Raw genomic sequence first — 22,835 nt, forward strand, 5'->3', positions numbered from 1 at the left:
GTGTAAGGGCAAGTTGTTTGATGAACAATGCCATGTGAATTCAATTAATGTTTCAAGCTGTGATTGATGAACTCTCCCCCATTATCAGTACGGATAACCTGAATGTTAGATTGATACTGTGTTGCTATCATTTTGTGAAATTGCTGGAATAGAGAACTCACTTCACTCTTTGATTTCATTAAACAAATCCAAGTCATACGAGTGTGATCATCAATGAACGAAACAAACCAACGTGATCCATTCAGAGAAGCAGTATTTGCAGGCCCCCATACATCAGAGTGAATAACCATAAAAGGTGCAGGACTTTTATTCATACTAATAGGAAATGAAACACGATGACTTTTAGCAAGTTCACAAACATCACATTTAAAGTCTGAAACAATCGCTTGCGAAAATAACTGTGGGAATAATTTCTGTAAATATCCAAAGGATGCATGACCTAAACGCCTGTGCCATAACCAGATTTCAGAATTCTGATGTTTATCAGATGTTTTAACTGAGAACACTTGGGCCAACTGAGTTGAGCTTGCCGGAATCAGATCTAGATAGTAAAGCTTCCCTCTCCTAGTACCATAACCAATTGTCTTCCGAGTTTGAATGTCCTTGAATATACAAAGGTTAGGCCAAAAAATCACAACACATTTCAAAGCACAAGTTATTTGAGCAACAGATAATAGATTATGATTAAGAGAAGGGACAACAAGCACCGAATCTAAATTCAATTTTCGTGCCTTCTCCTAACACAGAAGAAAGAGTACCATCAGTTGTGGATACTATATGTTGATTTGAAGGCTTTATGGACTGGATACAATTATTGTTAAAGGTCATGTGATTTGTGGCACCTGAATCAATTATTCATTCACTATTTCTAACAAAAGTGGAGGTATGAAGAGCCTTACCTTCATTCCCAGCAGTAGCAATAGAAGAGGAGGCTTTCCCAGGATTGTTGACAGATGTATGATTAGGCTCTGCCACAGCAACTGAAGCATGAGGATTTGTCTTTAAGTTTCGTTTACGAGGTGCTTTGGAAAAATCCCACCATTCTGGATAACCAATCAATTCATAGCATCGTAGTTTGGTGTGTCCTGTTTCACCACAGTGAGTACACATGCGTTCTGGTCGTGCAACTCCTATTTCATAGCTGCGATTTTGTGATCCAATTGACTAATTATGATTCGGTGAATCAGATGCTCGCTCTGGTTTCAGGTTCATTGGTCGTTGATATTTGATTCGACGAGCTACCATAACAGATGGTTCTAAGTGTCCAGGTTCGCCATTCAATGTGTTTCGTCGGACAGAATCACGACGAACATAGGCATACGTTTCCTCAAGGTCTAGTACAGAATCTCTCCTGAGGATCTCACCACGAATTTGTTCAAACTCTTCATCGAGTCCATTCAGAAATATATGTACCCGCAATCTCTCAACGGATTTTTTATAGGCAATTACATCATCAGGGTCGTTCATGACAATTTTAGCACGATGATCTAGTTCTTGAAAGATTTCTATCAGATCACCATAATAGGTAGAAATAGGACGACCAACCTGTTTGGTAGAGAATGCACGTTGATTTAATGCAAATAATTGTGATTCATCTGCCCCATCATAGAATGCTTTGGCAAGAGCATTCCAGATCCCATGTGCAGTAGGCAGTCTAAGGTAGCGTTTCATAATCTCTGGTGACATGGAGGTCAACAACCATCCTTTAACCTTCTGATTCTTAGCATACCATTTAGCATAGGATGGATCGGTTGTCTCTGAGATGTGTTATTCATAAGATAGTCAAGTTTCTCTCACCCTGCAATCTGCATCTCCATGATTTGAGACCAGACATCATAGTTGCTTTCAGTAAGGATGACATTAGTTGAGAAACTGGAATTCTCTGATTGACCATGGATAACTGGTGCAGAGGAGGATGATTCGGTTTTGTCAATAGTCATGGTACGAAGGGAAAGTTTATAAGGTTTCAGGATTCATGTTGTGATGATATAGAGAAGATACTACACCTTGCTCTGATACCAAGTAAAGAAATATGCAGAATACGTGAAGGGATTCAATTGCTTTTATTCAGCTTACTTTCTCTGTTACAAGCATAGTATATATAACCAACTTTACAAAGGCTCCCTTTTCTATTAGGATACAATCACATGTTTACGGATATTCTAGGATATATTTTACAGTTAACATCAGAGATACAATAGGACTCAAATACTGGAATTCAAACTTGGAGATAATTGCTTAGACTTATCAACAATTATATAGTTATGAAGAGACCAAATGAAGAAAGAATTAGGCCTTGTAACATTCTGCGCTTCTCTATTCAATGCTTTCCACACTTTTTGTTTATGTTGTACGTACATGTATACAGCGTTGCAACGATCATTCAATTTTTTAGATTATTAAAAGTGATTGTGAATAATATAAAAGAAAACGATAATTTTTTTTTAAAATCCTTTTATCAATAGAATAAAAAAATCAAAACCACCACCTAGTATTTAACAATTGTCCATATAATTTCAACACTTTTCCCTATTTCCATATCATGCAAACCATGTTCCCTAAACATGCTTATATAATAGCTAGTTGAGGCAGAGATATAGAGACTATACTTTGACCCATTCGGATTTCAATCTGGATTTGTGGATAGAGGTAGTATCGTCGGTGAATCCGATAAAAATCAGGTGTACGGGCTCTCCAACAGTATGGCCGATAACTTGCGGGCGGCCCATAGTGTTTCAACCGTTAGGAGCGCTCCCAATTAGTATCGAGCATTCAATTTAAGGAGTTTGTGGCCTTGCAGTAGCACACGACTCATCTCATCAAAAAATACAAGCAATTATCGGTGAATTATAAATAACACACAACTCATCTCATCAAAAAATACGAGCAACTCTCGACGAATTATGAACAACTCCACCAAATGATCATGAACATTACATCATAGAAGAGTGATACATGTGCTTCCTCTTTTTGGTCGTATGGTCCCGAGAACAACCAACCTCCTCCTCCTCTTCCTCCTCCAGCTCCATCATTGTTCTAGTTTAATATTTTTTTGGAAACACATTAAATTTGTAATAAATATTATTTAACTTTATTTTTTTTAGTTTTGATGTTTAATAAAATTTTATTTGCATAATTGGTTTTTTTTACTATTAATTTTATAATTTTATATTATTTATTCTAAATAGTTATTTTAAAAAATATATATTAAAAAACCCCACCGACGGATTTACCGATGAAATGTCTCCGTCGGCATTTCATCAAGAGTTGAGAAATATGATGCAACCGTATTAGTTGATAGTTTCATTCACATTTAACTAGTGTTTTGCCTATGTTTTATATATAAAATGTCTTGATATTCTTTGTTTTATGTTTTGAAGGCACTTTTGGATGAAAGATGAAAAAGGAGTAAATTGGAGATAATTGACAGATTTAACCTTTAGTCGATGTTTTGTGCAGGGCGTTAGCTCTAGAGGTTGAAATGAAGTGATTCTACAGGCATTAAAAAGCTACCATCCATACCTTTTTGGACATCTATGGCAAGAAAATAAAATAAGGAAGAGCATGGAAATCACAACCTTCAAAATCAAATCTTGCAATCTGTCAATGTTGACCTTCGGCCATTCCGACTTGAATATCTGGAGCTAAAGAAGTCCAATTGAAGCAAACTCAATTTTTTTGGATTCCTGACTCAAATACCTATAAACACTCCAAATTTAAGCCATAAAAAATGTCATATGAAGGAGATATGATTTTTCAAATATGACAACTGAATTCTGCTGGCAAATAGGTTTCGTGAAGAAACGAGTCCAAATTATGTTCCAAAGCATCTAAACCGATATCCAAGTTTTATTTCAGCAATTTAGCTCCTCTAAGCCAAAGCTTGAAGATTTCATGCAAGGCCATTTCTTCTTTTTTAGAAAAATAGTTATTGAAGTACTTAAATGTAAACAGTCTACTTAAAGGAGGACTATTTTGTAAAATAGAGACTAGGGTTTCCTATGATATAAAAGGAATGAGAGAAGACAAGGGGGGCAGCCAGCCAAGAGGAGAAAAACACCCCCCCTCCTCTAAGAAACTCAAAATTATGCATTCTTCCTTCTTTTTGATTAGTTGTTCAACAAACATACAAGGCTAAACACTTTTTCTTGGTTGCAAGAACACGGAAATCATCAGATTTCAAGAACTGTGAAATTTATTGTACCTTTTCTTTTCAGTTTATATGATGAATATGTTTGTTCTCCTATGCTTATTTTTTCTATGATTGTTTATTTTAATTGCTAGAACGAACTCTAAGTTATTATTATAGACAATCTATTGTTAAGTTTGATATCAAAACTGGAGTTGTGGTATATGAACTTGTAAAGCAACTGAGTTTAATAATTGTGGCGGATCTACGTTATTAATCTTAGGAAGAATATTCAATCAAATCAAACATAGACTGCGGACAATTATGTTTTCTTGATTAATAAACTTATCTAGTTCTTAAGGCTGCCATTGAAATTAAATTACTAGTGCGGACACTGTGGTTGTTTTGATGGTTAGGTTAGTTATACGGCGGATCCGTTAACTAACCAATGTTAAGAAGAGATAAATATTCAGAATATAAATTGATGTTTCGTTTCCATGATCAATTCTGATTTCTGTAGGTGGATGTGTGCTTACGACCAAGGTTTGTTCTCTTGATAATTTTCTAATTTTATTAAATTTTGTTTGATAGTTTTTTGTTTTCTTTTGCTTTAGCCTAAATAACGTCCAAACCCCCCCCCAAATTGCATAACATCTAGCATAAAAATCTGACTTGAACCTTCCTTGTGGGATCAAGCCCTTGCTTGCTCTATACTATCTTGTGTGTTGTGTTTGAAGTTAGGGTAATTAATTTGTGCAACTGCGACATCGCAACAAAATATTCACTAAAAATGCAACAATCATCGACGCCTTCACAGATGGATGAAGTCCGTTGGCATTTTACCGAGAGTTAAGAAATATTTACTAGATATGCCACTATCACTGATGGAATATATCCGTCGATATATTTCCAATGGGAATTTGTTTTGGCCTGTATTTTCCGTTTGTAAAACCATCGGTAATTTTTTTTCTTCGACAAGCTTAGTGATGTAATGTGGTATTATTAAATTTTTTTTTCTCCAACAGACTTTAATATTATTATTTTAAAAGAATAAATCAACAAATTTAGAGTTCACGGTAGCCTTTTTTTCATTAAAAATTATGTTTTTTTTTGTTTCTATAGTTTCCGTCCGTATCATATAATTTACATAAAGTTTCTAAATCAAGCATGCTAGATGTTGATGGTTTTATATATCGATTCGTTTTTTCGATTATTTTTTTCCCTTTTCTCCCTTCCTCCTTCCCACCCATCTCTCCCTTCCTGCTCTCTCCCCCCCCCCTCTTCCCCTTTCCTCCTTTCTAGTTGCCCCACCCCTCCCTCTCTCCCACTCCCTCTCCTTTGTGCTCTTTTCTCTCATATTGTTGTCTTTCTCCTCTGTTCCATTTCCTGTTCTTTTTTTATCGTTACTGTTGTCTTTCTCTCATATTGTTGTCTTTTCTCATTTACTGATGATTTGATGAGACAAACCCTAATCCTGTTCTTTCTAGCTAAAGTTTGTACTCTCTGCTTTAGTTTATGGCAAAAAACTTGAATAAAATCCTTGTTTTTGGTTTTATTAACATGTAGTTCTCCTAGTGAGGTCCCAGTAGTTTGCGGGAGGCTATTGGAAACTTTGTTAACATATAGTTGTGCTAACTTGGATAAATCCAGTGATTGTGATTCGAGTAAGGAAGATCTTTCAGATTTCAACCAAAGGGCTCGAATTCAAAGTTTTCAGTAAGAAATTTTTTTAATGTGATTCGGCCAAGTTTATCCAGTGATTGTGATTCGGCCAAGTTTTTTTTTATTTAATTGGTTTCGGTTTTTTCTAGTTTTAAGGCTAAAAAACCGACCCAAAACCGAACAAAACCAGTTTGGTTCAGGTTATATTAACAAGGAATGGTATTTTCTGATTCGGTTGAATTTTTATATCAAAACTGGACCAAACCGGACCGTGAACACCCTTAGTTATTATAAAGTCCAACTTTTGCTTTGTTGCTTGCTTATACCTATTGTCTAAAAATATCCATTATGTAAGCTTTCCCCAATCAGTTTTCCATTTATTAGTCATTTGCTCTGGATATCTTAGTATGAAAATTTAAAGATTAATTGCCCGCTCAATCCATATCTAGTTTTAGTTTAAAGGATAATTAATTAGGGCATATATATGCCAATCCTACCTAAGGAGAATCTTCTGTCCATAACAGCATGCATTATGTGTCCACAAGTAGGAAACTTCAGTTTAAGAGGATGTTTGTAAATGTAGTTATAGTATTTTTTATTTAAAAATTTATTAAAATAATATTTTTTTAAAAAAAAATTATTTTTGATGTTAATACATCAAAATGATCTAAAAACATCAAAAAGTATTAATTTAAAATAACAAAATAAAATTTTATTTAAAATATTTTCAAAAGCACTTTTGAAATATAAAAATAAACGGGGTATAAAATATTATGGTCATTTCAATGAAAGTACATTAAATTAACCAATTTAATTACATTAGGTTTTGCTACATACATTAAGATGAGTAGTGCTGTAAATGCCCATACCTATAAATTTTTTTATATATCTTAATTTTAATCCTTTATATATATATATATATTATATATATATCTTTTAATGCTTGTTTCTTTTCTTTTTTTATGTTTAGAGTTTAGAGTGATGGTAATAAATGTAAAAATATTACTTTTCTCCTACCTGTTAGTAAAAAATTAGAATCCTAAAATAACTATAAGAAAAAAAAAATCCAATTCTCGTTTGGAAATTTTCAAGTGGACTAGGCATGTGTTGGCAAGAAATCAATCAATCATACATTAATATTTTTTTTTTATTTTGCTTATAGATTATAATAGAGAAATATACATGGATCCGACCAATTAACTATAAAGTAGTTTAATTTTTGTCAAGTAGACTTGGCATCTGTTGGCAAGAATCAATCAATCATACATTAAATTTTATTTATTTTGTGTCTAGGAAATTTCCTATGAAAATTCCATAAAATGTGAAAATTCTCTGATGTTTCGTTTTTGACTTGGGAGGCACTGCCCAGACTTTTGCTAGGAAGGTGCCACTTGACGGACCACTTGATGGTTAGAATAACAAGTTATCTAAGAGAGTGTTTGGCTGTGTGTTTCAATCTGTGTTTCGCTAAATTTTAAAATTTTTTTATTATTATTAAAATTAAGTGCGGTTTGTATTTTTTAGATCGTTTTGATGTGCTGATGTTAAAAATAATTTTTAAAAAATAAAAAAACATCATTGACATATATTTCAACATAAAAAACTATTTAAAAAACAACCGCTACCACACTACCAACCACACTCTAAGTCCAATGCGTGTTAGATTCCACTTGCGTTTTCATTTGTCTGCATTGAAAGTAATCTTCCTTACAATCACATAAGAAAAAATCCAGGACGTTTACCCGTACGAGTTTCTGCTCTAAAGAAACCGGAGAAAAAACCGAGAGTGAAGGATCGAGGGTGTAAGAGAGGAGAAAAATCAGAGAGGGAGAGGGGGATCTGGAAGATACACAGTTGTGGAGAGGCCAGAAGAAGAAAGAATTGGGCTTTGGCTAGATCTGTCATCTCTCTACTCAACTCTTCCCACACGGTTTGTCTCTGCTACGTGTATTAGAATTATGTTCCAGCTTGAGTTTGCCAGATCTCTTGCTCTTAACTTTTTGTTTCATGTTTGAACTCAGGAGAACGCTAGTTAAGAGTTAAGAAGACTAGAAGGAATCAATCAGTATTAAATTATTGCTACTGGGATTCCCATGGCTTCATCCAGCATACAGAAAGCAACCTCATCTTCTTATTCTCCTCCCCAATGGATGTATGATGTCTTCCTTAGTTTTAGAGGCAAAGACACACGGAATAACTTTACTAGCCATCTATATTCTAATTTGGTACAAAGAGGCATCGATGTATACATGGATGATAGGGAGCTAGAGAGAGGAAAGACCATCGAACCTGCTCTCTGGCAGGCCATCGAAGATTCAAGATTTTCAATCGTTGTGTTTTCAAGAGATTATGCGTCTTCACCATGGTGCTTAGATGAGCTCGTCAAGATTGTTCAGTGCATGAAAGAGATGGGGCACACTGTTCTTCCAGTTTTTTATGATGTGGATCCATCAGAGGAAGCCGATCAGAAAGGAAATTATATGAAGGCGTCCATTGAGCATAAAGAAAAGCTCTCGGGAAATCTGGACAAGGTAAAATGCTGGAGTGATTGTCTCTCCACAGTGGCCAATCTATCTGGCTGGGATGTACGGCTCAGGTAAACTAAGCCTGTTTATATTTATTTTGGAAGGAGTTATTACTGTCTCGCAAATCGTTATTCTTGTAAGTTATTTTTTTCATATGTTCGACCTTTGATTATAAATCAATGCATTATATTATTAAATATTTATTAGCATATTCAAACAACAGAAAAAACAAGAATACAAGATGCTAAAGTGTTTGTAGATTTATTTTATTAAAGACAAATTACCTTAAAGACAACCCAAAGTTTTATGCGCAATGGATTTTTTTCCTAATTAATTATGAAATTGATGGAGAGTAACTGCATGACTGAAGAAATATTGAAGAGCTATACGTTCATTTCGTCGTTGAGTTTTCATCATCAATTTAACAAGTGGCAAAATATGATATCGAAAAACTAATATTGAAGGGTGACTAAAAGGAGGCAAGTGATTGAGTTTTCATGGCGAGCTTGACAAATGACAATACACAAAAGAAATGTTATGTCGAGTAATCTTTTCGAATAAAAACTCAACAATTTAAAATCTAAAAAGTTTTATAAAAGCAAATCATTGCAAGATAAATTGATAAATTGACATGGCAATTTAAGAAGTGATTGGTTTTTGCCTGTCAAAACCATACTTAGTGGCTTTTGTGTTCTTACATGCATGCTATTCTATGTGCAATAAGCTAGCTATTATAAGGATCGATCATTCTGTGCATCCACAGAATCCTAGTTCCTTTTCAAACTATTCTTTCCTTTTCCTCCTCCTTCTTGAGGTATTATCAAAGGTTGATTGATTAATTTCTCGTTAACAACCACGCATATATTTCAAGTAACAATATTTCATGTTTTCGCACACTGCATGCCTAATGTTTTTTCCCCTTTTACGCAGGGACGAGTCACAATCAATTAAAAAGATTGCTGAATATATACAGTGCAAACTAAGCTTCACTTTGCCAACAATTAGCAAAAATTTAGTTGGAATAGATTCCCGTCTGGAGGTATTGGATGAATATATAGACGAGCAAGCAAATGATACTCTCTTTATAGGGATATGTGGAATGGGTGGCATGGGGAAGACAACCGTTGCAAGAGTCATGTATGATAGGATCCGTTGGCAATTCCAAGGCAGCTGCTTCTTAGCAAATGTGAGAGAAGTTTTTGCAGAGAAAGATGGACTGTGTCGTTTACAGGAACAACTTCTTTCAGAAATCTCAATGGAGCTTCCCACCGCACGGGATTCTTCAAGAAGGATTGATTTGATAAAGCGCAGGCTGCGGCGTAAAAGGGTTCTTCTTATTCTCGATGATGTAGATGATGAAGAACAATTACAGATGTTGGCTGCAGAGCATGGATCGTTTGGTCCAGGGAGCCGGATTATCATAACGAGCAGAAATAAACATGTGCTGCATAGCCATGGTGTTACTAGAATATACGAGGCTGAGAAATTAAATGATAAAGATGCTCTTATGTTATTTAGCTGGAAAGCTTTCAAAAGAGACCAGCCTACAGAAGATTTATCGGAACTGTCCAAGCAAGTTGTGGGTTATGCTAATGGCCTCCCACTAGCTCTTGAAGTCATTGGTTCGTTCTTGCATAAAAGAGGTCTGCGTGAATGGAAAAGTGCAATTGATAGAATGAATGACATTCCTGACAGGAAGATTATTGATGTTCTTCGCATTAGTTTTGATGGCCTCCATGAATTAGAGAAGAAAATATTTTTAGATATCGCTTGCTTCTTGAAGGGGATGAAAAAGGATCGTATAACAAGGCTACTTGACAGTTGTGGGTTCCATGCAGATATTGGGATGGAGGCTCTTATTGAGAAATCCCTTATAAGCGTCTCACGAGATGAGATAAGGATGCATTAATTTATTACAGAAAATGGGTGAAGAAATTGTTCGTCTTGAATCCCCTGAAGAGCCTGGAAGACGCAGTAGATTGTGCACGTACAAGGATGTCTGCGACGCACTCAAGGACAGCACAGTGAGTAGTAGCTGATATATACAGAACATTCATTATCCATAAGATTTCATGCTCCATCTCTACTCTGTAATAGCTTCTTACCTCTCCTTCCTCTTGGTCGACAGGGAAAAATAGAAAGTATATTCTTGGACTTGCCCAAAGCAAAAGAGGCACCATGGAACATGACAGCCTTCTCAAAAATGACAAAAACTAAGATTGCTCAAAATTCACAACGTGGATCTTTCTGAAGGACCCGAGTATCTCTCAAACGAGCTACGATTCCTTGAATGGCATGCTTACCCTTCAATGTCATTGCCAGCTTGTTTCCGTCCGGATGAGCTTGTTGAACTCTACATGTCTTGCAGCAGTATTGAGCAATTATGGTACGGATGTAAGGTAAGACCCACTAGCTCTGTATTTATTTCTATCTTTTAATAAGCCATAATAAACCACGAAGGGCATCAAAGGGAAATGGTGAAACAAGAGAGAACATGAAGCAAAAGTATTGTACACATAGGACAAGGTCACCGATTCGTGACAAATTGTGATAGGACTCCCTTGCACTCTCGGCTCTCAAGTGAGATTTCGATTTAGAGAGAAGAAAAAAAAACATATAATAGACAAGTGCAAATAAACAAGAGATTAAGATATTTTGATTTTTTTTTGTTTATAAATATATTAAAATAATATTTTTTATTTTTAAAAATTGATTTTTAATATAAACATATAAAAACTATCCAAAATCACTAGAAAATTAATTTATGGTAAAAAAAAAAGTAAAAATAAAAAGTTAATCCAATGGGTTATCATGTTGTAAAAGAAAGAAATAAAAATTTATAATAGAGAGTCAGTCAAACATGAGATTTAAATTACAATAAGAATAAAGAAAACATCTTGAGATTATCATTACTTGCTTGTCAATTGAATATCATAACTATTAGATACACATTTTAGGATTGGGTATATATGATAATGGACGATTAAAACTTCTGAGATTTTAACTTTTTTTATATATAACAAAATACACTAAAAGAAGAAGGGGTGAGAATACTACCTATTCTATTGCACCAAACTCATTTAATCATTGGTTACAACAATGAATTTAATATTTTGTCCCTTCTAGAAATAGCATTTAAGCTTGATGGTTAGACTAAGATTGTCTTGTTGTTTTTTTTTTTAATGGATAGTGAAACTGCTAAAATGTTCTAGAAAGCAAAATGTAAATGCATTGTTTAGGGGTAATTAATTTTTTTTTTTCACTAAAGGGTTATTTTCATTGTTTTAAAATTGATTTTTTTTTTTTGTTATTTACTATTTTTTTCAAAGGGCATTATGGTTTTTTAACCAAAATTATATAATATTAAATTTTAAAATGTTGTTGGCATATATGTCGCACATGTCAGCGTCTATAAGACACTTGCACACTTTGAACGACGTGTGCAACACCTTCATATGGTAAAAAGTGCATTTTTGTTGTATCGTTCGATGCATTGTCGTGTTCTCTTTCCCATAAATTAAATATTGGTCTTTTTTTATTTTTGATATTTCTACTTCTATTGTTTTTGTTTAATTTCTTATTTTTAACCTTGGTATTTTTGTAAAAGTTTTCTTTCTTTTAAATTTAATCATTTAATTTCATTTTCTTATATATTATTATTTTCAATTTAATTCTTTATTTTTAAATTTTTATTTGTTTTTCTTAGTTCTTTTATAAAAAAAAATTATTGATTTTTAATTTTACACTTTAATTCAGGTTACAACAAGGAGAGAAAAAAAAAATCAAAACTTGAGATTGTCTATTAATGGTTGCTTGCTTGTCAATTGAATATCGTAACTATTAAATACTTGTTACATTATTGGGGTATAAATGATAATGGACGGCAGAAGTTTTGAGATTTCCTTTTTTATATATAACAAAATACACTTGAAATGGAAGTGGTGAGAATACTAACTCTACTATAGCACCAAACTCATTTAATCATGGACTACAATAAAATTTATTATTTTACCCCTCAATCAAATAACATTTAGGCTTCTTGGTGAGGGTAAGATAGTTTTTCTAGATTTTTTATAAATAGTAAAACTACTAAAATGCTCTAGAAAACAAAATATACATATGCATGGGTTTAGGGGCAATCTTTTTTTTTCACTCTTGCTTGTATAGTAAATTTACTTAAATACCCTTATAGTAAAAAAGAGCCTTCAGTAAAGGGTTATTTCTGTCTTTTCAAATTGATTTTTTTTGTTATTTATTGTTCTTGAGGGTACTATAGTTTTTTAAGCAAAAGTATATAATATTATATTTTAAAAAGTTGTTGGCATGTGCATTGCACATGTTAGTATCTGTGAGGCGCTTGTACACTTCAAGTAACGCGTGTAACACCTCCATGTGGTAAAAACTGTCTTTTTATCGTGTCATTAGATATGTTGTCGTATCCTTTTTCCTCGTGTCGCGACGCGTGTCAATGATGATTAAACACTTTATCACATGTGGATTAGTTTTCTCTCTTTATTTTCTCCCCCTCCTAAATTACTTATTGATCGTCTTTGTTTTTTATATTTCTACTTTTGTCCTTTTTCGTCTAATTTCTTACTTTTTTCCTTGGGTTTTTTGTACATTTTTTATTTCTTTTAAATTTAGTTATTTAACTTCAATTTCTTAAATATTATTTTTTTTCATTTGGTCCATATTCTTTTTTTTTTCTAATTTGTTTCGTTAGCTTTTTAATAAAAACTTTATTGATTTTTCAATTTCACACTTCAATCCAAGTTTATGGCTTCTTATTGTTTCTTTGTTCCTTTTTAATTTTTTTTATTGGATTTGTTTTTCAATTTACCCTCCAATATAAATTTTTAGTTACCCTTTAATTTATTTTCACTATCAGTTTTTACTTATTATTTTTTTTTATTTTAGATTTTCTTGGTTAATTTTGTTTCCCTTTACATTTGAAATTGAATAATAAAAATTTGTCAAGTTAGAACTTAAAAATGACAAATCAAGGCACTTTGTTAACTTTATTTTGTCATATTTCCTGTTAATTAGCTTATTAAAATTTAAGTTAATGTTTGGTTATTCTTTTAGTATAAAAACATAAGAGACAATAAAAATAGAAAATATATTTAGTTGAAAAGATAAAGATATAAAGATAAAAAATAAATTTATCCCTAAAATAATTTTAGAGTGAATTTCTATAATTTCATAATAGGAAATATAGAAGGAATATATTTCCCGAGACAATATTTATTATCTTTATTTCTAAAATATCCTTATAAAAAACTCTTATCTTTTAAAAAATTTCTCAACTAAAACATGTAAGGATAATAATAATAATAATAATAATAATAATAATTTTAAAAACTCAACTTAGAGGTCGATATGGGATAAAACCTCAATCATCGATTAAGAAGATCAACCTAAGTTGACCCGAGTCAACGTAAGAATAACATTTTTATTAAAGTCTTAAAACTCGACTAGGTGGTCGATCCGGGACAAAGCATGGATCACGTGTCAAGTTGATCATTGACCCAAGTCAACATAAGAATAAAAGTTATTATTATCGTAGTTTTAAAATTCAATTCAAGGGTTGACCCAGAGCAAATCCCAAGTCATGAGTTGAGAGAGTTAATATGGGCTGACACAAGTCAATATATGGATAAAAATAATTACTATTATAGTTTTAAAACCCGACTCGAAAGTTGACCCGGAGTAATTCTTGAGTCACGGGTTAGGAGTGTCAACCCAAGGTGACCCAATTTTTTTATATATAAAAATAGAACCAAAGCAACCTCATTTTGACTAAAAAAAATCAACAGTTTTTTATCCATATTTTATCTGGTTTTTTACTAGGTTAAGTCCGGTCCGGTCAAACTCTCTTTTATTTTTTTTCTTAAATCCTAAACCAATTTAAGCCCATTAGGATTAGGTCGACCTATTGAGTCAGATCTGATTTTATAATTAGAATTATTATAATATTATTAATATTAACTCTTAATATAAATTAAAGTAAAAAAAAACATCTATTTAGTTTTTTAAACATTTAAGTTTCATAATATTACATATTAATGGTAAAATAATTTTTTTTATATTTTTTTATATCTTGTGTACCATAATCAACCATGATACATAAATAATTATTTTCTCTTGTATAATATTATCAAATATAATTTTGTTTTTGTCTCATTTTCTGTTTTGTTTCCTTTGTTTTTATTGTCTATGCATGTGTCTTTTATATTAGTACAGTAACTAAATGCTACTTAAAAATATGTATTTTCAAAGTACTAAATTATTATATCTTGTCAAATGTTGTTTTAAACTAAAACATAATGAATGCATAGTACCCCATTTAATTATTATCAAACATAATTTTACTAAACACAATTTTATTTTCATTTATTTTTCTGTCTTTTATTATTATTATTATTATTATTATTATTATTGTCTTCATTTTATTTTTTGCACTGAGAGAGAACAAAACATCACATAATAATATTTGAAAAACATTTTCTTATTTTGTCAAATATTATTATTTAAAACTAAATCATAGTGAATGTATATAGTACCACCATTTAATGTTTGTTCTCTCTCTCCGGTCTTGATTGCAGATTTTAGTTAATCTGAAAACTATCAATCTCAGCAACTCACTATACCTGACCAATACTCCAGATTTTTTTGGAATTCCAAATCTCGAGAGTCTGATTCTTGAAGGTTGTGCAAGTTTATCTGAGGTCCATCCATCATTTGGACGTCACAAGAAGCTTCAATTTGTGAATCTTGTGAACTGCTATAGTCTTAGGATTCTCCCAAGCTACCTTGAAATGGAATCATTAGAAGTTTGCACTCTCAGTGGCTGCTCAAAACTTGATAAGTTTCCTGATATAGTAGGAAACATGAACTTCTTGAGGGAGCTTCGTTTAGATGGGACTGCTATTGCAGAACTATCCTCATCATTTTATTGTTTGGCTGGTTTAGTTCTATTGAGCATGAACAGTTGTCAGAACCTTGAAAGTATTCCCAATAGTATAAGTGGTTTGAAATCCCTCAAAAGACTTGATGTGTCTGACTGCCTTGAATTTAAGAACATACCAGAGAATTTGGGGGAAGTAGAAACTTTGGAGGAGTTTGATGCAAGTGGAACTTCAATTAGACAACCTCCAGCATCTATTTTTCTTTTGAAGAATCTTACAGTATTGTCTTTTAATGGATGCAAAAGAATAGCTGTGAATCTGACAGATCAAGTGTTGCCTTCTTTGTCTGGTCTGTGTTTTTTAGAAGAACTGGATTTACGTGCTTGCAATCTAGGAGAAGGAGCAGTTCCTGAAGATATTGGCTGCTTATCATCATTGAGGATTCTAAATCTGAGCAGAAATCACTTCTTAGCTTGCCTAAAAGCATAAATCAGCTTTCTAGGCTTGAAAAGCTTGCCTTGAAGGATTGCGTGATGCTTGAATCATTGCCTGAGGTTCCCTTGAATGTTCAAAAAGTAAAATTGGATGGTTGTTTAAGACTAAAAGAAATTCCGGATCCAATAAAGCTAAGCAGTCTGAAAAGATCAGAGTTCAAATGTGTTAACTGTTGGGAACTGTACAAGCATAAGGGCCAAAACAACATGGGTCTGAATATGCTTGAAAAATACCTCCAGGTCTTCTCTTCACCATATCCAATCTCTCTCTCTCTCTCTCTCTCTCTCTCTCTCTGAAACATTTTTGTTTTATGATACAGGGCTCATCACCAAGACCTGGATTTGGTATTGTTGTTCCTGGAAATGAAATCCCAGGCTGGTTTACTCATCAAAGTAAGGAATCTTCAATTAAGGTGCAAGTTCCTTCTTATTATCTGGATGGTGATGCTAATGGATGGATGGGGTTTGCTGCATGTGTTGCATTTAGTGCACATGGTAGAAGCCCTCTCTTTTGTCATTTCAAAGTCGATGGAAAAGAGAATTATCCTGCGCCCATGTATATAGGTTGTAACTCTATGCAAGCTTTGTCAGATCATCTGTGGTTATTCTATTTATCTTTTGATCATCTAAAAGAGCTTAAAGAACGGGAGAATGAAGCCTATAGCGAACTCGAGTTGTCGTTTCATTCTTACGAGCGAGGAGAAAAGGTGAAGAATTGTGGTGTCCGTTTGGTAAATTATCCGTACACTCCATCATGGGAATCACCTACTGGCCATCTTATTGTTGCAAGCAAAGAAGCAGCTTCTTCATATATTGATTCTTTGGCTAATTCTTCATCTTACTATCAATGGATGCATGATGTCTTCTTTAGCTTCAGAGGTGAGCACACTAGCAATAATTTTACCCATTTGTATCCAGCTCTAGTCCAGAGAGGCATTATGCAAGAAGACAGAGAACTAGAGTATCTGAGGGTAATTGAATCGAGTCTCCTAAGGGACATCAAAGAGTCGGGGCTGTCAATTATTATATTTGCAAGAGATTATGCTTGTTCACCTTGGTGGTGCGAAGAACTTGTCAAGATTGTTGGATTCATGAAAAAGATGAAATCAGACACTGTTTTTCCAGTTTCAACAGTTTCTTATAATGTCGAGCAATCAAAGGTAGATGCACAAGCAGAGAGTTACACGATTGTCTTCGACAAGGATGAAGAAGATTTCGGTGAAGATATGGAGAAAGTACGAAGGTGGATGGATATTCTCACTGAGGTTGCCATTTCATTTGGATCGGAATCATCGAAAAGGTAATTAATCATTACTTCCCCCCTTTTCTATTTTCTTTACCATCTACTTAATTACCAAACCACTGAAAGTGGGTTTGGAACATGTTATTTTAAATTTTAAATAATTTTTTTTTATTTTAATATAATTTAAAAAATATATATACTTTAAATCACTACCACTAAAAAAATCTCAAAACACACAATAAAGCCTTTCAAAATCCCATGTTTACAAAAACTCTTGTGTATTCAAGCTTTTTGTGGAAGTTTAGTCTTGTTTTATCTACATATAGAAACTTGGCATTTATGAAAGATTAAAAACTATTTTTTGTGCATAATTTTATAGTGTTTCATCTAATGATATTTTATTAATTATTTATAAGCTTGTATTAAAAAGAAAAAAAAAAAAAAGGACAGACACAAAACCAGGTGTACAATGAAGAGAGTTTTAAATTCAACGGTTGGTAGTCACTAAGAAATCTTGTTTCAGGGTGAATGGCATGGATTGGCCAGTTGGGAATAGGTTTCAAGGGACTGACTTGGAGTTTTGTGCTGCACTTCATGAAGAAGGTCCTTGAGGAAAGAAACGATCTTGATTTTGAATTTGATATTACTCTTGAGGAAAACTAATCATGATTTTTTAATTATTATTTTTTTACAATATATACTTTCTTTTCATTGAGAATGAAAAAAACAATTTAATTTGTTAACAAAAAAAATGACAGCGTTAATTGATTGAGAAATATTAGCTTAATTTCTATCAAAATTAGTATGTTTGTGTTGGTTGATATAATGATTACAGGTAGGTGTTTCCTTTATTGCTCTGGTAAAGAAACATAGGATTAAAAGAAACATACAAATTTTTTTATTAATTTTCTCTTAATCCATCAAAATAATATAAGCTGAAATTCCCATAAAATAAGAGAATTCTCTGATGTTTCATTTCCTGATGCATAAAGCTCCATGAGAGGGGGAGGGGTGCCATATGATATTATTTTCTTTGGACTTTCTCCACTGAAAGTCGTCTTTCTTCATAATCTAACTTGAAACATCCTTGAAACTTTACAACTACGAGTCCTTGATCCAAAGAAACTGGAAAAAAAAAACCCAAAAGTAATGGGAAAGAAAACAGAGAGTGAAAGATGGAAGGTGTGCCAATCGTAACAGCTAAAAGAATAGCCAAAATAAATAAAACTATATTTTTACCTACAATTCCAATGAGTAAGCTATATGAATAGCTAAAATGCCTATTCTTATTTTGAAATGCTATTTCTATACTTCTATGTAGAAAAGCTAAAAGTAAATAAAAGGACATGTATCTATTGAAATGATATAATTATATTTTATAAAAAATAACAAAATTAGTTATATAATTATATTAAAATTAGTTTAATATAAAATATATTAAAATATAATTAGCTTTTCTAAATAACTTTTTACTTTTGAATTATACATTAACAAAAAAGATATATTTATACTATTTAAAAAGCCATTTTATTAATTTGGCTCTTTAATATAGCATCTTTCATTGAAGATGGTCTAAGAGTGGCAAAGTGGAAAATAATTAGATAGGGAATAGAGGACATGGAGTTATATAGTTATGAAGAGACCAAATGAAGAAAGAAATGGGCTTGCCAACATATCATGTGCTTCTCTAATCAATGCTTTATGCTTTCTGATAAGGGAGAATCTCATGATTCTCCATAACATATGTTGCTATCCCTTCTGTTATTGTAATATTGCTAATATATAGTTGTAGGATAATTACGCAATTCATTGTATCCTCATCTTTCCTATTATATAGCAATGTATAGATGTCGTTATGTTAATATATAATGAATACACGCCTCCTTATTAGGTTAAGGAGACATTCAGCCATTCTACTGTTTTGTAAACATCTTTATGGTATCAGAGCCTGCTTTACAAATTTCCATGGCCGACATATCTTCTCCTTCATTCCCTATTCTTCCGCTCAATACAATGGTGCACATGCTCACCATTAAACTGACTTCCTCCAATTACCTGTTGTGGAGAAATTTGTTTGTTCCCCTGTTAACCAGTCAAGAACTGTTTGGATTTTTAGATGGCACAATCATCGCTCCAAGTCTCATGGTTACAGACTCTAATGGAGTCACAAACCCAAATCCTTCTTACAGTTCCTGGTTGCATACAGATCAAATGCTGCTTAGTTTACTTTATTCTTCTCTTACAGAGGAGTCTATGAGTGAGGTGCTAGGACTACAACATTCTTATGAGGCCTGGCAAGTTCTTGAAGCCTCATTTTCTAACAGGTCAAAGACTGGAGAATTACAACTCAAGGATGAACTTCAGCTGATGCAACGTGGCTCTCGATCCATTGCTGAGTTTTCTCGATTATTTAAAGGTCTTTGCGACCAACTGGCTGCTATTGTTCGTCCCATTGATGACACAAACAAAGTGCACTGGTATCTGCGAGCATTTGGGACCAGGACTACAAAATTTTTCTCTACCACCATGATGTCACAGCTTCCATTACCATCATTCTCAGATATTGTTCCCAAAGCCTTAAGTCATGAGATATTTGCACGTTCTGTCAATCATGTGCCTTCAAATTCGGTTTATTATGCACAACAGACTTCCAAAATGACAGGAGTCAAGAAATGGAAATCTCAGTCTTCCATGTCTTCTACACCCTCTGTCAACATGAAATCATCACCCACCTCCTTTGTTTACTGTCAGTTGTGTGACAAAGAGGGACACCTAGCCAAACATTGTTGGAGCTTCTTGAAACTCAAGAAGAAGCAATCGGCTCACCTTGCTGAAGCCTTTTCTGCCTACTCTATTCAAGAACTGAATAACCCTGAGTGGTTCCTCGACTCTGGTGCAACCTCTCATATGACAAATAATCCTGACAACTTGGATGATCCTGCTACTTACTCTGGTAATGAAAGGGTGATGGTTGGTAATGGTCAGTCTCTGCCTATTTCTCACATTGGTTTTGTTTCCACAGTTGTTCCTCACAGTTCCATTCCTTTGTCTAATGTCTTGGTTGTTCCTGGCATTAAGAAGAATCTTATTTCTATCAGTCAGCTTACCAAACAAATTAATTTTCGTGTAATCTTTGATTCTCTTCGTCTTATCATACAAGATCGTGTCACAGGAACGGTGCTGGGGGTCGGTCGATGTGAAAATGGTCTTTATGTCCTCAATCAGCATCATCATGCTCTTGTTTCAATTCTTTCTGCCCATAAACCACGTGCTTCTGCTCAGTTGTGGCATGCACGCCTTGGCCATCCCAATTATCGTATTATTTCTTCTCTTAACAGATTAGGGTCTATTCTTTGTAGTGATAGATCACTGTCAAATAATTCCAACATTTGTGTTGTTTGTCAACTTGGCAAAAGCCACCGTTTACCTTTTTATTTAAATGATGAACATTGTAGCATGCCATTTGATCGATTACATTGTGACTTATGGGGTCCGTCACCAGTATCTTCTGTTACTGGATACAGATATTATGCAATTTTTATTGATGATTGTACTAGATTTAGTTGGATGTTTCCTTTGAAACAAAAATCTGATTTCTTTGATACATTTGTCAATTTACAACACTATATTGAGACTCAATTCTCCGCCAAAATAAAATCTTTCCAATGTGATGGTGGAACAGAATTTACAAATAATAAGTTTCGCTCTCATTTGCACTCTTGTGGTATTGTTCTTCATCTAGCATGTCCTTATACTCCCAGTCAAAATGGTGTTGCTGAACGCAAACATCGTCATGTCACAGAAACGGGTCTTACCCTTATGTTCCATGCTCATGTGCCCGTTTCGTTATAGGTCGAAGCCTTTTCTACTGTAATTTTTCTCATCAATCGACTCCCCACCGTCCCTTGATGGCAAAACTCCTTATGAAATCATGTTTGGTAAGTCCCCTAATTACTCTATGCTTCGTACTTTTGGGTGTCTTTGCTTCCCTTACTTAAAAGATTACTCACCTCATAAATTGTCTCCAAAATCTGCTCCATGTGTATTTTTAGGTTACAGTACTCTTCATAAAGGCTTTCATTGTTTAGACCGAAAGTCTCATCGTGTTTATATTTCCCGACATGTTCAGTTTTATGAACATCAATTTCCTTATAATGATGCCTCCTTTTCTACTCTACAGTCCAATACTGACTATACCTATTTTTCAGATTGTGTGGACTGTGTTCCTAGTTCTTCTCATGATAACTCTTGTGACTCTTTATCGTCTTCCTCTATTTTGAAATCACCATGTCTGCCTTGTAATGATGTTCCAGGTTCCTTGAGTTCTTCTTCACTGCAGGTTCCTATTATTGCAGTGTCTCTCCCTGCCCCTACATCTTTGGACTCCACGGTTCCTTCTCCTATGTCTTCACCTTCTCCTATGCCCGCCAACCGTCATCACATGATTACTAGGGGGAAGGCTGGTATTTTCAAACCACGGTCACATCATGCCTTGACTATTTTGTCTTCAAATCAGTTCTTTCAGGCTCTTCTTGTTACCAAAGAACCCAAGGGGTTTAAGTCTGCTGCAAAGCATCCTAAATGGCTTTCAGCCATAGATGATGAGATTCTTGCTTTAAAGAGAAATGGTACTTGGACTCTTGTTCCCCGGCCTCAATCTCATAATGTCGTTGGTTGTCGTTGGATCTTCAAAGTTAAACCTTGTCCATATGGGTCTACTGAACTCCATAAAGCACGCCTTGTGGCTCAAGGTTTTTCTCAGGTTCCTGGTCTTGACTTTGGCAACACCTTTAGTCCTGTGGTTCGTCCTGCTACAGTCCGACTCATATTATCATTAGCAGTTGCTTCTGGATGGCGTCTACATCAATTAGATGTCAACAACACTTTTCTTCATGGTTTTCTCAATGAAGAAGTATACATGGAACAACCACCAGGTTACACTGATTCCATATTCCCTCAGCATGTTTGTCGCTTAAAGTGTGCTCTGTATGGCCTCAAACAAGCTCCCCGCGCTTGGTTTCATCGCTTTGGCTCTTTCTAACATACACTCGGTTTTCACTCTAGTCTAGTTGATTCGTCATTATTTGTTTATCATTCTAAGCTTAGGACTGTTTACTTACTTTTGTATGTTGATGACATGGTGCTCACTGGCAGTAGTTCTTCGTTGATTCGCACCTTCATTACTCGGCTTTCCAAGGAATTTTCCATGAAAGATTTGGGCGATCTTCATTATTTTCTTGGGGTGGAAGTTCAATCTAATGACAAGGGTTTGTTTCTTAGTCAAACAAAGTATGCCCTTGATCTCTTACAAAGAGCTTCGATGATTGATGCCAAACCGATTTCCACACCTTTTGTTGTTGGTTAGCATTTATCAGCTAAGGACAGTTGTTTTCTGATCCAACTCTGTTCCGCTCTCTAGCCGGTGCACTTCAATACTTAACCATCATCAGGCCCGATTTATCTTTTTCGGTTAATTCTATTGGTCAATATATGCATGCTCCCACCGAAGATCATTTTCGTGCTCTCAAGCGTATTTTACGATATGTTAAAGGCACCGTTCATCATGGCCTTCAGCTTCATAAAGTTTCCACTCATAATCTTCTTGCCTATTCTGATGCGGACTAGGCTGGGTGTCCTGATACACGTCGCTCTACTACCGGTTATGCAATTTTTCTTGGAGCTAATTTAATCTCTTGGTCCTCTAAGAAACAAAGCATTGTTTCTCGTTCAAGTTCAGAAGTTGAATATCGCTCCTTAGTTGTTGCCATTGCTGAAGTCGTATGGCTTATTCAACTACTTTGTGATCTTCGGGTTCCACTTCCAGCTCCACCCCGCATTCTTTGTGATAATCAAAGTGCAATATTTATGGTTGTT

General features: G+C 34.1%; 1 pseudogene; it reads left to right on the forward strand.

The window, feature by feature from the left end:
- The first annotated feature begins 7,579 nt into the window (after positions 1-7,579).
- On the forward strand, positions 7,580-17,760 carry LOC118059373 (TMV resistance protein N-like; annotated as a pseudogene).
- The last annotated feature ends 5,075 nt before the right edge of the window (positions 17,761-22,835 follow it).

Source organism: Populus alba, chromosome 13 (assembly GCF_005239225.2).
Source record: "Populus alba chromosome 13, ASM523922v2, whole genome shotgun sequence".
NCBI lineage: Eukaryota > Viridiplantae > Streptophyta > Magnoliopsida > Malpighiales > Salicaceae > Populus > Populus alba.